Source organism: Nasonia vitripennis, chromosome 1 (genome assembly GCF_009193385.2).
Source record: "Nasonia vitripennis strain AsymCx chromosome 1, Nvit_psr_1.1, whole genome shotgun sequence".
Lineage (NCBI taxonomy): Eukaryota > Metazoa > Arthropoda > Insecta > Hymenoptera > Pteromalidae > Nasonia > Nasonia vitripennis.
In genome coordinates this window covers 10,120,054-10,135,443 of record NC_045757.1, presented here as the reverse complement: position 1 = coordinate 10,135,443, position 15,390 = coordinate 10,120,054, and the positions used below count along the sequence as shown (strand labels likewise).

The 15,390-nt window shown below is 38.4% G+C and overlaps 1 protein-coding gene and 1 long non-coding RNA gene across 6 annotated transcripts in view; one reads left to right on the top strand and one right to left on the bottom strand.

Moving 5' to 3' along the window:
- LOC100120109 overlaps window positions 1–15,390 on the top strand; it is a 405,862-nt gene that overhangs the window by 18,496 nt on the left and 371,976 nt on the right. The window lies entirely within an intron of this gene.
- LOC116417607 lies at window positions 2,226–3,016 on the bottom strand. The gene is made up of 3 exons (XR_004227856.2): window positions 2,942–3,016; window positions 2,706–2,870; window positions 2,226–2,453 (listed from the first exon to the last, which is right to left on the bottom strand). It is a non-coding gene; the product is annotated as an uncharacterized LOC116417607 (long non-coding RNA).

The window sequence follows — 15,390 nt, the reverse complement described above, 5'->3', positions numbered from 1 at the left end:
AGTAGACACACTGCGAACTATGTTGTATACCTGAAAGTCTGTGCGAGGATCGATCCGATTCCGAAAGATATAGGCGACGCGCGAGGATAACGATTTTCCCTTTACGTAAAAGATTCGCGATTATAGCGGTAATTTCTGATGCGGGGAATCAGAGACTGCTGCAGGTGATTTTCTTTCTCGGTATTAAATACACTGCGCTGTGGGTGGAATACAATGAAATTGTCGTTGGCGGCGACTGAGACAATGCGCTTGATGTGAAGCGAAGGACGAATACTGTATTAAACGAGGAAGCGCCGGGGAATGAGGCTGAATCGCTGAGGTGGTTTTCTCGAGATGTGCAATTAAGCGATTTGCAGGAGAAAAAACACGCGAAATGCGCGCACGCTGTGATTTCTAGTCTAGTGATGAATACCGTTGGTTTCGCGGAAAAACTGCTGGAAAATTTGTTGTTTGGCTTGAAATGTTGTTATTAGAATTGTACATACGCTCGCAGGTTTTCATAACGATTCACTTCTATCTATCTTATCTGCACAGCTAGAAACATTATCGTTGCAACACTGTGTAAGCGAAAAGTGATTGGCGCTTCTTTACAAGAAATAGACAATTTGATTGCTACTTACGCTGAGCTAAGACTATCGTGCAATATTTATCGCAACTTCATGGATACTATCGCGCGCGACGTCTTTTTTCAAATAGGAACGTTGCAATCGTGCGGCTTCTTGTGGCTTTCTTCTGTAATTGAATCTGGATTCGATGTTATTAAACTCACCTCGATGTCAATTTCACGATGAAGTTGAAGTTTGCACCGTTGCATGTGCAACGAATTCGTAATTCGGAAGTCGTTCCAAATTCAATTGTAAACGTCTTGAATGTGAAAAATAGCATTGGAAAACATGATTACAACATAAAAAACTATGGAACAACCCTCAAATCAACAATAAATAGAGGTTGGAATACTTCAAGACCATTAGCCCATGCCATTTCAGATTTATTGTCGAATAAAATGTTCATTAATACAAGTCACTGGATTTTTATGACGGATTATTATTGTTTAAATATATATCAGACATCCTCAAAACAAATTTCATTAAGATCCGGGGTGAGGAACCCTTTCAAAATGGCGGCCAAAAGTCCGTTACGTACGTCATTTCGGCTTATAAGACGTGTCAAATTTTTTTTAATATGAGTCACTGGAATTTTATGACGGATTATTATTGTTTCAATATATATCAGACATCCTCAAAACAAATTTCATTAAGATCCGGGGTGAGGAACCCTTTCAAAATGGCGGCCAAAAGTCCGTTGCGTACGTCATTTCGGCTTATAAGACGTGACAAATTTTTTTTAATATGAGTCACTGGAATTTTATGACGGATTATTGTTTTAATCGATAATATACGACCCAGAAAAACATTTCGTTAAGATCCGAGATAAGGAACCCTTTCAAAATGGCGGCCGAAAGTCCGTTGCGTATGTTATTTCGACTTATAAGACGTGTCAAATTTTTATTAATGTGAGTCACTGGATTTTTATGGCGGATTATTGTTTAAAATATATCAGACATTCAAATTCTCAAAAACTGAAATACGATAACATGTTTTACACGATTTGGAATTTTTCCAATAACTTTTGAACTAAGAGAGATAAACAAGTAGTTACGTATCTTATTGCAAATGCTAAGAGCTGTAGAATCATTTGCAATCAGTATTATTATTTTCTTTTAACAATTGCATGATCTGACACTTGGACCTGAAAAGCCGATGAAGGGTAAAATTTTTAATGTTGATCCTGTAGCATTGCCAGGTCACTTTGCATACTTTCTTAGGAATGTTAAGCATTTGTGCACTTTTACATTGTAATTAACTACTTCTTTTTATACATAATTTTTTCCATTACACGAAGTTCAGTCTTTAACTTTTCCATCTCACTGATCAAGATGTCTTCGGATTTTCTTTTCTCTGCTTTCAAACTTTGTAACTGAGCTTCCACAGTCTTGAATTTCTAGAACATAAACAATATTAAATATAAGTCACATTTTAACATTGAATAATATTTCATTACTTACGCCCAGCAATCGAGTACTATCCGTCTGAAAGTGCATCATATCACAATACAGTTTCTTGTAACGATAGCTGAAACAGAATTTTTATACATATGTTATAAATTCTTTTATAAAGAACAACGAGCATTAGAGTTTGTAATTACTATGACATTCTTACACTGCTTTTAGATAATCCCATGTAAAAGGCTTCGGTGGAGGCAATTCTTGATCTGGAGCGTTTCCATTTGCTGCATGATTTGCTGCATCTGGAGCATTTCCATTTGCTGCATTATCAGCACCAATGTTTTGTTCCTCCTGGGCATTCTGATCTTGTGCATCGTCAGCCTGCTGATTTTGCAGGGGAGCAGCATTGGCGTTCCTTTCAGCTTCATTTTGATGCACAGGATTCACTCTGTAAACAGCATTATAATTAAAATGTTATTCTATTTTACCAGCATAGCAATTTTTAAATTTTATTAATGAATTTTACTAACAAATTTTTAAAAACTGAAATCATTTAAATTAATTTTTGTAGCTAACATTAAAAAATAAAACAAAAGAAAACGAAAGCTTTTAAAAGGGCGCTAAATTTAAAAATCCTAACCTCTACGTATGACTTTCTTAGTAATATAAAAACTTTGTAGTAGAAAAATTATTTACTTACAATAATGGGAACGCCGAGGTACGAGGATCCTTAACAATCTCAATATTGTAGCAATAAGGTCGGTATCGCGCGTAATCTCCTACTTAACGAGACGCCGCCCGACCACCGCGTCCTCGGTTTCTCCCTCGAAAACGGCCACGAGGTACGAAGCCTCTGCGTTTCATGCTGCAGATAAAACAAAAGACACTTTATTGTTAATAAACACACTACACTGAACACGCGCACTGGTATTTTACCTCGCTTTTCTTCTAGTGCTGAAAAAATAAGGCTCGCACAACACAAGCTGCGACTAGCACGGAGCGTTGGCTACCGAGCACTGACACAGCGGAAAAGTGGAAACGTGTTCGCTGATAAGTATAGCCAAATAGTGTCTATACTGTCAAAACCCACGTGTGCTACACCGCCGGCGCCGCATCGCCCCACCACCCCACCTTCTCCGATAGTCTTTCTTACCTACCGAAGGGTTTCCGCGAATTTGACTTAGGAAAAGACTGCGTGTATTAACAGGTAAACAAAAACTGTCACTTCTTTTCGAATCGTCGAATCGTCAAGACGTTTTGAAGAGTTCTTTAGTTTTCATTTCGTGAAAATACCTATACAAGCTACAATATTTATTCTTTCAACATTTTTTTTTAACTTCAAACGAGTGATATTGAGTAGTGAGATATTGACATTAATTAGTAAAAAATGTCTATACGCCCAAACACGTCCAAGTTCAACCTCGTCGCCGAGACAATCGCAACGAATTGTCGCAACGTAGAGGAAGTACTTTTGGATAGAGAGTTGTTGGAGAAGGTAAATTTTTCAATTATTGAAGATTACTATTATTTGCGTGAGTGTAGGGGATACAGATGTCGAGAGAAAAAGAGAGTAAGAGGAGAGCGAATTCATCGTACAGTTTTCGTTTACACATGTGCGCTGCTCGATAGCAGAGCTGCGACCGTTATTAAGCAGGCCCTTTTATATTGTGTATGTGCACAGAGAACATCGCGGATTCATTATTCGCGGAAAAAGCGCCTGCATAGATTCAGTTCTGGACGCCGACAGCGCGTGAGGCTTGCAGAGCTGACTCCGTACAGCAGCGAGGCTGAGTAGCCCGATGGCACGCTGTAGCCGGCGAAGAACGCGTAGGCCGCGGCGGTGGCGCGTATAGCACATTGTATACGAGTAGAGCGTGTAGGATAAAAGGCACTTAAAGGCGGCGAGCTGCAAGCGCGAGGCCACAGCGTGCGCCTGCTGTGCTTACCAATCGTGCCGCCGATGAAGACGCTCTCACCGCTGGCGTCGAGCATTCAGTTGCTGGCCTTGCTCGGGTCGTATAGTTGTGGTGAATTGAGTCCTGTCATCTCTGCCGGCCCTATGCACTAGTTCTTCCCTCCCCTTAATAAAATATATGTGTATGAATCGGTGCGTGTCGAAAAACTTTTTATTTACTTATCTACAATAAATAAACCGATGCAAGACTTTGTTTTTAGGCACGACCGCGACACGGAAGTGCCTTATAGTTTCGTGCGCGAAAAATGTGTGAGATATCGATATCTCACGCAATTTTCGATCGATCGGGCTGAAATTTTAGGAGAAGTATCCTCTCGCATAAACTGAAAAACTATTTTTTTTTATCCCGATCCTCTACGTCGTTTTAAAATGCAGGCACAATTTGTTCGATTTTAACGTGTTTTTGAATAAAAATTTTGTTGTGATGCGATTATCTCTGAGAGATAAAGTCAATCGGGCTCGAAATTTTTTTGGGAACTCGTCTCATAATAGTATGCTGACGGTCCTATTTTGGGTCTGATTCCTAACATATATACAAAATGCGGCCACCTTCAAAAATCGCTAAAAACGGGTTTTGGGCTGTAACTTTAAATCCAAGCATACTACAAAAAAAAGTTACATGGAAAAGTTGTAGATCTTTGAAAAATACACCTTTTTTTCTATTGACATCAAATCATGAAAATACTTATAACTCGAGTTAACAGCCCAAAATCGTTTTTTTACAGCAAAAAAATTAATTATTTGAAACGATTTTTTAGGCACAAAAACGCGGTACTAATACTCTACGCTACGTTAATTAATAAAAATCTTCTGTCTTAAAGCAATAATATCCCTTTTAAGAAAAAAATTTCAGTATATACGCGTGGTCGTGCCTATTATGCAAATGCGTAGCATTTACATTACGGTGGATGCTAGTTATAATTTTGTAATCAAAGTTAATCATAGGAGGATCAGGTGTACAATTTTTACGACAATCATGCATAAAATATATTACAGGAAATTTTGTTAGAAATGCGCAATAATAAGTAATTGAGTTAAAATGTGTTCACAGGAGAATTCAGGGCTGGGTCTTAACAATAATAATAACAATACGGGTACAATTACGTTGCCGCTTTTTTATAAATAAGGCACAGATTCAACCCTGAATAAAATACGTTAAAAATTATACATATATTTTTTTAAAGATATGATTTAAACAATAAATTCTGCAATAGTGTTTCTAAAAGAGCATTAAATTGGATACTTTCTCTTGCAAGATTTTTCAGTATGACTGTTCCGTTAAATTTGTTATAAAAAAAATGAAATGAGTAACAGTAAAAATTGATAATATAAACTCGCTGTAACAATCTTAAGCCATTTTGGTGACTAGTTTTTGAGTAAAGAATCAGAAAAATGGGGTTTCTACTTTGCAAGATTACAGGATTAGGAAAGGCTTTAAATTATAATTTTGTTCTTATTGCACTTTATGAAACTGATTAGTTCAAAAGATATTAAGATTCAAATTCTTTGTCTCTCGCCCTGTATACCCTGTATAACTGAAAATTACAATTTCTGTTGAACCTTATAACTCACTGACTAAAGTTCAGAATTTCGTGACAACATTCATGGTTGCATAAGGTTATAAGGACCCTATCGTATTTAGAATATTGGTATCAAAATTTGTTTATGATAATTATATGATATGATATTGTGACGGTCGTTCGACAGGATCAGCGCCAGTTTAACAGCTAGTCGGCGCGATTGCAGAATAGCTGCGAACCACCCGCCGATGTCCGATACAGTTCTTTTATACAGTTAGTTTTAATAAGCCCACTGTAGATGTTACCCAACCCCTCTGAGTGTCACCCATTCCCTATTTTAAAGAATTTGATGTGATCTTGTATGATTACCATGGTCTTTTGCTAAGAAAAATGTTCTTTTAGTGAAATAATTGAGATTAAAAATATTTTAGAGGAGCTTATTACACTATATATTTGAAAAATATTTGATCCATTAGAATTATAAAATTAGTTGAAGAAAGCTACATGCCAAAGAATTGGCAGCAGTTTTAATAAACTTTCCACACAAATGCTTTTGTAAAATGCATATACTTTCGATTTACAAGAAAATAGTTGTAATATAAAATAACATTTGTTACGACCTTCTTTTCTCACTAAAACTTAATTACTTCCTACTTAAAAAGTAAACATTTTACAAAAAATTAACATTACTTTCAACTTATCCGGCAGCATACGCGATAGGAAAGTTGACAATATATTTCCATTATGATGGTGAACATTGCTCAACCTGGACGATTTGCTTGCTGTTATAGAGGTTTTTTATGTTTTGTGTCGTGGGGCCTTTAATTTTGCCAAATAACCAAATGGAAATTCAAACTTTTAAGGTAGTTCACTCAAAATATTAATATTCATACAGATTGCTATAATTTTGTAAACATATCCTATTAAGTGTTTAGTCAAATATGGGGGCGTCGAGCTCACTTTCAAAATCTATAAACTAGTATGTGCCATCTGGAAAAATGAAACAATACCCGAAAATTGGAAGGAATTTATCATTATACCGATTTTTAAAAAGGGGGATAAGACAGACTGCAATAACTATAGGGGTATTTCACTTTTAGCAACGTGCTACAAAGTTCTGTCAAACGTAATACAAGCTAGACTCACTCCATTCGCGGAAGATATAGTAGGAGATTATCAGTGAGGATTTCGGCGCAACAGATCGACGAGCGATCAAATGTTTACCATAAGACAGTTGTTAGAGAAAAAGTGGGAATTTTGCGAAACCATACACCAACTATTTATAGATTTTAAAAAAGCGTACGACTCTATTAAGCGAAGCAAAATGTATCAAATTCTAGTACTTCTCGGTGTACCGAAAAAACTCGTGAGATTAATTCAAATATGTCTGAACGGAAGCACGGGAAAAGTCCGAGTAGGCGGTAATGTATCAGAACCCTTCATGATACGCGATGGTTTAAAACAAGGGGGTGGGCTCTCTACGGTGCTGTTCAACTTAACTTTAGAGTATGCCGTTAGAAATATGCAGGTTAGCCAGCTGGGCACAACGCTTAATGGAACAACACAGATACTAGGCTACGCAGATGATTTGGATATACTGGGGGATTGTAGGGAAGCGGTAGCAAGAAACGCGGAAATCCTCATGAAAGCGGTGGAGTATACAGGGTTAGAAGTGAGTGAATCAAAAACAAAGTACATGATTGTGGATAAGCTAGGCATCTGCAGAGGGGAGGAAAATCTCAGAGTTGGGAATTTTACTTTTGAAAAGGTTAGCGAATTCAGGTATCTGGGTACGACCATAAATGATAGAAACGAGATTAATGTTGAAATAAATAAGAGACTCCATTCCGGTAATGCTTGCTTATACGCCGTGAGTAATTTACTTAAGTCGAGGCTGTTGTCTAAAAACGTTAAAATAAGAATATACAGGACAATAATACTGCCGGTGGTTCTGTACGGGTGCGAAACGTGGGCTCTCACTAAGCAGGCGGACAACCGTTTTAGGGTATTTGAAAAGAAAGTCTTGCGAAAAATATACGGGCCGAAGAAAGATGAGGAAACCGGGGAATGGAGGAGACTACACAATGATGAGTTACACAATCTGTACGCGTCACCAAATATTAACAGAATAATAAAATCGCGCAGATTGGGATGGGCAGGGCACGTAGCGAGAATGGGAGACGACCGTACGGCAGCGCGTATCATGAAGGGCAGGCCGATGGTAACGCGACCTCTAGGTAGACCTAGACGTAGATGGGAGGACAACGTAAAAGCGGATCTAGTAGAAATAGGACGGGTGGGTGTCGATCGCAGAGGTGCATCTTGGGTGGGGTTGACATAAGATAGGGCAGCGTGGAAGGCTTGCGTAGATGAGGCGATGAACTTTCGAGTTCCAAATGCCATGTAAAAAAAAAAATCCTATTAAGTGTCCTCTATAACGTGGTAAAATTTTGTACCCCCCAAGCGGTATGATTTTTTAAGATATCGGGTCTTGAATTTGTGTATTTTAACATGGGAAGCATAGGCTAAGTCTAAATTTAGTGTACATTTTGTTTAATTACGAAGAAAATAAATCATACAGCTTTTTGAAAAACTATACTCTAAAGTCTAAAGAACTAAAACAGGCGCTAGGAAAAATAAATGGTTCGATTTCTTGTTTGGAAAAGTTAAAATCATTACTTTTATACTTTTTACTTTGACAAAAAGAATGAAAAGTACAATTTATTCTTTTGTAAAGAATAAAACATAAAGTTTATTCTTTTGTAAAGAATAAAACATAAAGTTTATTCTTTTTAAAGAATAAACCTCGTAATTTAATCTGTTGTAAAGAATAAATCTCGCAGTTTAATCTTTCATAAAGAATAGATTTTTATTCTGCCATTTAAAAAAAATAAATGTAACAGTTTTATTTATTATTTCGCAAAGAATGAAATGCACAATTGAATCTTTTCCAAAAAATAAAATTTCGGTCAGCCGTTTTGAAAGAATAAATCTAGCCTTTTAATCGTTTGTAAAAAATAAAATTCGCTCTGCCATCCAATACACGAATGCCGACTTTTATTCTTTACTAAATGATTGAATCTTTATAAATAATATAAAAAGAATAAAAGCCAGGATTCATTCCTTTAGTATTATGGTATATATAAAACACTCTATAAAGATTTAAACATTTGTTGAAGAATAAAACTTAGCATTTATTCATTTGAAATGATAAAGTGAAATCTTATTATTCACAAAAGATTAAATTTTGAGATTTATTCTTTACAAAAGAATAAATTGTGCTATTTATTCTTTTAAAATGGTTGACCGAAAAAGTTGTAATTCTATGCTATCGGTATATCTATATATGCGCGCAGTGTTTATCACTTTTCTAAGTTTTGAGGATATTTCATGCTCAAAGCACTTTCTGTCAATATTTTGATGTACAAAACTAAAAATTTAACATTTTCACATTTGATAACACTGCAAATTTAAAAAAATTAATTTTCTCATTCAATCTCGAATTGAGCACCACTGGGCCAAGTGAACTACCTGAATATTAATCTTAGAACGAGTGAAAGAACTCAGAGTGAGTTCCAACAAAAGGAAAGGGTTGAGTGATTGAAGGGTTCTTTTTAATTAACATACACGATTTCGCGGTACACAGAAAGCACTTGCTTTGGCGTAAAAACCCTCACGGTTTAGAGGGAAAAGCCTTAGCAAGTGTAAGCTTTACTGAAAATAAGGAAAGGGAAACTATACAAATAAAAGAAAGAGAACAGTGACTCTAAAAGAGAAAAAACTCAAGTGAAAGAACGCACGCAAACGCAAAGACGCGAGGTACCTTTTCCGCACGCAGAGAGAGCTCTCTTACCGCAAAGACGAACGCAAAAACCGCCGCTGAAGAGGGCGTTAAGCAGGCCTCGTCGTAGTCCGCCGCTGCTTCCGTCCTGGTCCTGGAGGTCTGGAAGCCGGGCCTGGGGAGCGAAAGGATGGTCCGCAACCGTGCATCAAGCGCGCCCCGACGTCTCGGGGAGCCAGACGCTTGGCACGAGAGCAACAAGGGGTGTTGCCGCTGTTCGCTCGCCCCGAAGGAGTCACGTACAACACGTGGACACCTTCGCCAACAAACCTTAAGACTATCGCCTTGAGGCACACTCACACACTCGCACAAATACACACACGCGAACGACGCGATCGCGAATTTTCCGCTAAACACTACCAACACGGCGCTGAACGAGGTGAACAGTGATAGCTCTGAGAAGAACAAGTCACTGGCTCACCGTCAGAAGACAAAAAAATCGAAAAGCGTAAGGAAGCCAAACGTGCGAAGCGCTAGGCAGTCCGAACAGGAATCCGCGCGCGCGGGCCCTTCGCGCGCTCGCAAGCGGGGCCGGCGGCGCGCAACTCGACGCATGCGCGCGCGCTCTCAACGTCGCAACGGAGAGCGAGCAGCGGCGCGAAATTCAAAAAGCCTAAATTTACACCTACACTACTTGAACGAATAAAACGAACTGAACACTACCTTAAGCTACTTTTTTGGATGTCAAAAAAATATCACCCAGTATGGAACGCCATCGATATTTACAATAATTATAATTCGTATAAATTTTAAACGCCAGTAAACTATTTGAATTCTTTCTTTTATGTGAAGACGTTTCGTTATAACCGATTTACTTTTGTTTGCCGTTGATTTTATCAATATTTCCAATTTTTATCAAAAGCTATCGCAGTTTCTTGTCGACCTTCCCTTAAGGCATTTCTGGACTTAACAATGCTTTTCTATAGGTATTGTAAGCGTTTAAAAGTGTTACATTGTAAAATCAGAAAATCACCGTAGTCACCCCATAGATAAAATATTGTTTAAATATATAGTATATTAATTATTTTTTAAAATATTTTTAATCTTCATTGCTTTCCCCTGCAGGAATCTTTGTAATAATGAAATATTCAGTTTCGTTACAACTTCGTACAAACGTATTTGGAGGTGTTTAGAGTTTGAATCATGCGTTATTACAAAATGTCCGTGCGGATGGTTGTGTGTGTGTGCGCGAATACGTATAACGTTATGATTCTGGAATCACGCAACTGATCTTTTTCTGGCCATATTATAGCCATTTTTCGATTTTTGAAAAAATATTTCTGCTTTTTTTGATGATATGAATTCTACGATATATTCAACAATTGAACATCTAAAGGAGCATAAAATTGCCTAGTTTTTCCCGCGAAATTTTCCAGATTGACCGTTCTGTTCGATTGTTATGATAATAAAGGTGGTTACAAAAAAATGAATGTCCTCAAAACTAAATTGTCAAACGTATTGAAAAAATGTATGGCAATAATAAAAGAATTATCTACTTGCTGTATAAATTTGAAAAATTTCAAATTAATATAATTCATTCAAATAATTATTTATATGTGACAAACTGTGGTGAAAAAATTTATGATATGAAATAGTTAAATGGCAATTACGCATTTGGAATGAATTTATCAAATTATTCTTTAATACGATTTATAATTTCATTGTTTTCCTAACGTCATTGTTAATTTATTGACGATATTCTACAATATTATGAATATACTTTATGAACCCGTCACTTCATAATTTTACGGTGAAATAAAAAGAATAATTTTTCATTTTTCAATATCTGCTTTATTATTAATGATGTTGTGTTTCACTAAATTTGAAAGATGTTATAAGTTTATTTGACAGTATTGTTAATTTTTATCAAATTAAATAATTCACATTAGGAACTATCAACCGACGGGTTTATCGAGTATATTCATAGTAGTGTAGAATCCCGACAGTAAATTAACAATGACGTTAGGAAAACAATAAAATTATAAATCGTATCAAAGAATAATGTGATAAATTTATTCCAAATGCGTAATAGCCATTTAATTATTTCATATCATAAATTTGTTTACCATAGTTTTTCACTTATATAAATAATAATTTGAATGAATTATATTATCATCAAATAAAAAATTAATAGTGAATAAAAACCAGTTTATACTTGCCTACCTTTTACCTTTTGAGAAAGGATTTATTTTAAAGATTTCACAAATTTTTAAGGGTAATAATTATAACATAAACCATTATCTCAGATATATAACATTATACCTCACTAACTTAAAAGAGAATCATCAAACTGTTGTTAAAATATTCATTATTAGTTTTAGTTCAGAAGCAACTATTAAATGAGATTTGTGAAATAAATAGATGTACCCGCTAGAATCTATCTCCACAGTAATACCTACAACCAGTATCCACACATACCTCATAAACTACGGAGGGATAAGTGACCCCCGAAACCCTCGAGTAACGAGTTACGACTAATTATGCAACTAATTTCCATGAAACTCTTGAAGGCGACGTTCATACTGTCCGCCCTGGGCATCAGGTACCTTGTAGGCCATCGCCGTCGCAATATTCGTGTTCAGCTACCCCAAAAACCCCCGAGTAACGAGTTTCGACTAATTGCTTTACAACTCTTACTTACTTTTATAACACTGTAGGAGACGACGTTCATATTGTCCACCCTGAGCACCAGGTACCTCGGAGGCTATTGCCTTCGCGATATTCGTGTTCAGCAACCCCGAGTAACGAGTTTCGACTAATTATGCTACAAATTGTCATAAAACTTTTGAAAACGACGTTGATACTGTCCACCCTGGGCACCAGGCACCTCGGAGGCTGTTGCCGTCGCGATATTCGTGTTCAGCAACGCCCAAAACCCCGAGTACCAAAGCTCGACTCATTTTAATAAATACTATGTACCGAATGCATATTTTTATTATATATACATTTTATTTCTAATTCTAATTGGTTTTTGGCGCGACAGAAGTTTCGAGGATAAGAACGGAAGTTGGGAGAAGAAAAAAATTAAAAAGAAAAACACAACACAAAATTTTGGTAAGCTATAGAATGATAACGGATCGTTCATTTTTTTAAATAAAAGTACTTTTAATATCTTTGAAAGTAACATTGATTCGCCTGATAAAACAACGTATTTCAATAAGATATAAATGTTTGAATATTTTGTAGAGGTTAGAAAACTCCATTTCAAAGAATATATAAGGTTGCGGTGCGCCTGACAGCGCGTACAGTGCTGTAGTACTTATACTTACCGTCGGGTGCGCTACCGCGCCCCTTGATAAACTAATCGATTTCATGAGCTGTAAAAAAAACGTTGCTGAGATAAGCAAAAGATCTATCTTTTCTCAAAATTTCAACTTAATTTAATTTAGTAAACTCCCGTAATTGTACGACGTAGAAACCCATTTTTGTTTGTTTTCGATTATTAGCTCAAAAACTTATCACCAAAATGGCTTTCTATTTTTACAGAAAATTTATATAATCATTTTTTACTGTCATTAACATTTTCAAAACGTTGGACAATTTTGTTTGAGAGATATTAATTTTTCAAAGAAATTACCATTTTTTATCATAACAATTGCGACGTTGCAAACGTCGCAGCCGCGTCGATACGAGGAATCTCGTTCGATGCGGCCAAGCTCTGAGTGCGCGGAAGAAACAAGCGAGTTGGATTGTTGTTGTCGGTGCCAGCCTGACCTCGAGTTCGAGGAACGGGCCGGCTAACCGTCCACGTTAGCGCGAGAGTGAGCATCGTTGGCGTGAGAGTGAGCCTCGACGGCGCGCGCGCTGATTGGTCCTTCGCATGTCGCGAGCCAATCAGTGGGCGCCGATGTGCGACTCGCTATCCGCGCGGACTGCCAGCCAATCAGGCGCGAGGAAGATGCGCGGGCCCGACGAGCGCGAGAACGAGCGGGAAATCGGAGAGTTCTCTCACGACTGTCGACGGAGTACGACGACGTGCGAGAGAGATACGTGGCCTCCTCTGTTACGAGGAGAATCGGGAGAGTCTCCCGAGGTTGTACGAGAGTGTGAGAGAGTCATAGGTGCAGCGCGTTGGCACGAGCAAGTGCCGACGCCCGGACGAGCCAGCAACCATCCGCACGAGAGGAAGGAAGCTAGCCAGTCCGCCATCATCGTCCGGAGGACCAGAGCAACCAGCAGCCTTGGCGTGGGAGAGCCGAGGAAGCTAGCCAGTCCGCCATCATCGTCCGGAGGACCAGAGCAACCAGCAGCCTTGGCGTGGGAGAGCCGAGGAAGCTAGCCGTCACCAGGTCCAGGGAGGCGCCGGCGGGAGCACCGACGGACGTCCACCAGGGAGAGAGCGAGTAAGAAAGTATTAGAGATAGAGAGAGAGAGAGAGAGAGAGAGAGAGAGAGAGAGAGAGAGAGAGAGAGAGATCCGAGAGTGAGGCGAGTGTGGTGCAGGCACACTAGAGAGAGAGAACTCGAGAGACCAGGGTGTTGGTGTGCAGTGCGAGCGCACACCAAGACGTCTTCTGCGCGAGGCGTCTGGTCAGCGCACGCGAGAGAGAGAGAGAGAGAGAGAGAGAGAGAGAGAGAGAGCACACTGGCCATGCGGCGACCGGCAAGAGCCGAGTCGAGCGCGTACGTGTGCGAGCGAGGCCGCGAGCGCGTACCACGTGACGCTACAGGCTACGGCTTGGGGGCTAACGTGCAGACGCGAGAGAGAGAGAGAGAGAGAGAGAGAGAGAGTCAGCCGTCAGCGGACTGGACCTGGGCCTGTGGTCCGCCGTCTGCTGCACGAGCGTGGCTCGTGTTTGAGCGTCCCAGCGTAAGCCCTGCGTGGCTAAACTGTGCGCGGGAGGCACTACAGCCACCGTGTTGTAGGGAAGGGCTGGGCGAAATACATGTGCAATAAAACTTTACCATTGTGTGTGATCATTTTCCCTCTCCCTAGCGTTCTCCCAAACGTGATGATCGCGGTCAAATCCTACGTTTAGAAAAATCCTAGTGCATGCGAGGCTCTAGGTGTTGCGCACCTGTGTTGGGAGGCACAGCGTCGCACAATTGAACGGAACAGTCAATCTGGAAAATCTTGCGAAATAAAGTGAGCAATTTATTGCTTTTAAAAACACTATTGCTGCATTTATTGTGTGAATTTCATCTTTAAAAAAAGCAAATATATTTTTTCTTAAATCGAAAAATGGCCATAAAATGGTCCGAATCATTAACAAATTTGTCAGAATTTCGAATCAGAATATATATGTATGCATGTCAAAATAGATTACGATTCGTCGCGCGTACTTTCAGAATTATGACGGCATACACACAAACACACACACACACACGCGCGCGCGAGCACTATTTTACTTCGCTTCATCTTATGTTTTCTGGATATAGGACGTCATATGTGATGACTTTAAACATGATTAAGTATTAACGTACCACCTGTGCTTCGCGTACGTAAGTTGCTAAAGCCACGCATATACGTAGTAAGTGTTAAGACTACCCTTGTGTTTAAACTGCGCCTACTCGATACCTCTCTTTTTCTCTTATTTACTCATCATAACTCTCGCTGATATGGTTTTAAAGCTACACAACTTACACGGAGGGACAAATGTCTCTGGAACCCGGATACTGTCAAAAATTATTTACACATAACTAAGATATTTGAAACGATTCTCACTCATGGACCATGATAATTGACATATTCACTTATTGTACTACATGCGGAATATGAACGTATATATGGCTGTACAATAATTTTTTGTAACAATAAACTTTATTCAGAATAATATTATTTTAACCGAGCGACACTAGGAGCAAGGTAAATTATGCTAGTATATATTATCATATATATAGTGACAAATTTTCTAGTTCTGGGTCAAATGAGGCCCATGGTCAGTTTTAGCAGAATCCTGATTTCATGGACTTTGGATTCCGTTGATATTTAAATAATAATATCTTCCATAATATTGTATTTTTTATAATTTTACAATATTTTGTTTTTTCTTTTGTCTGTTTTTAGATTTCAGGAAAGTTGAAAGTGGCAAACAATGATAAACTTCGTT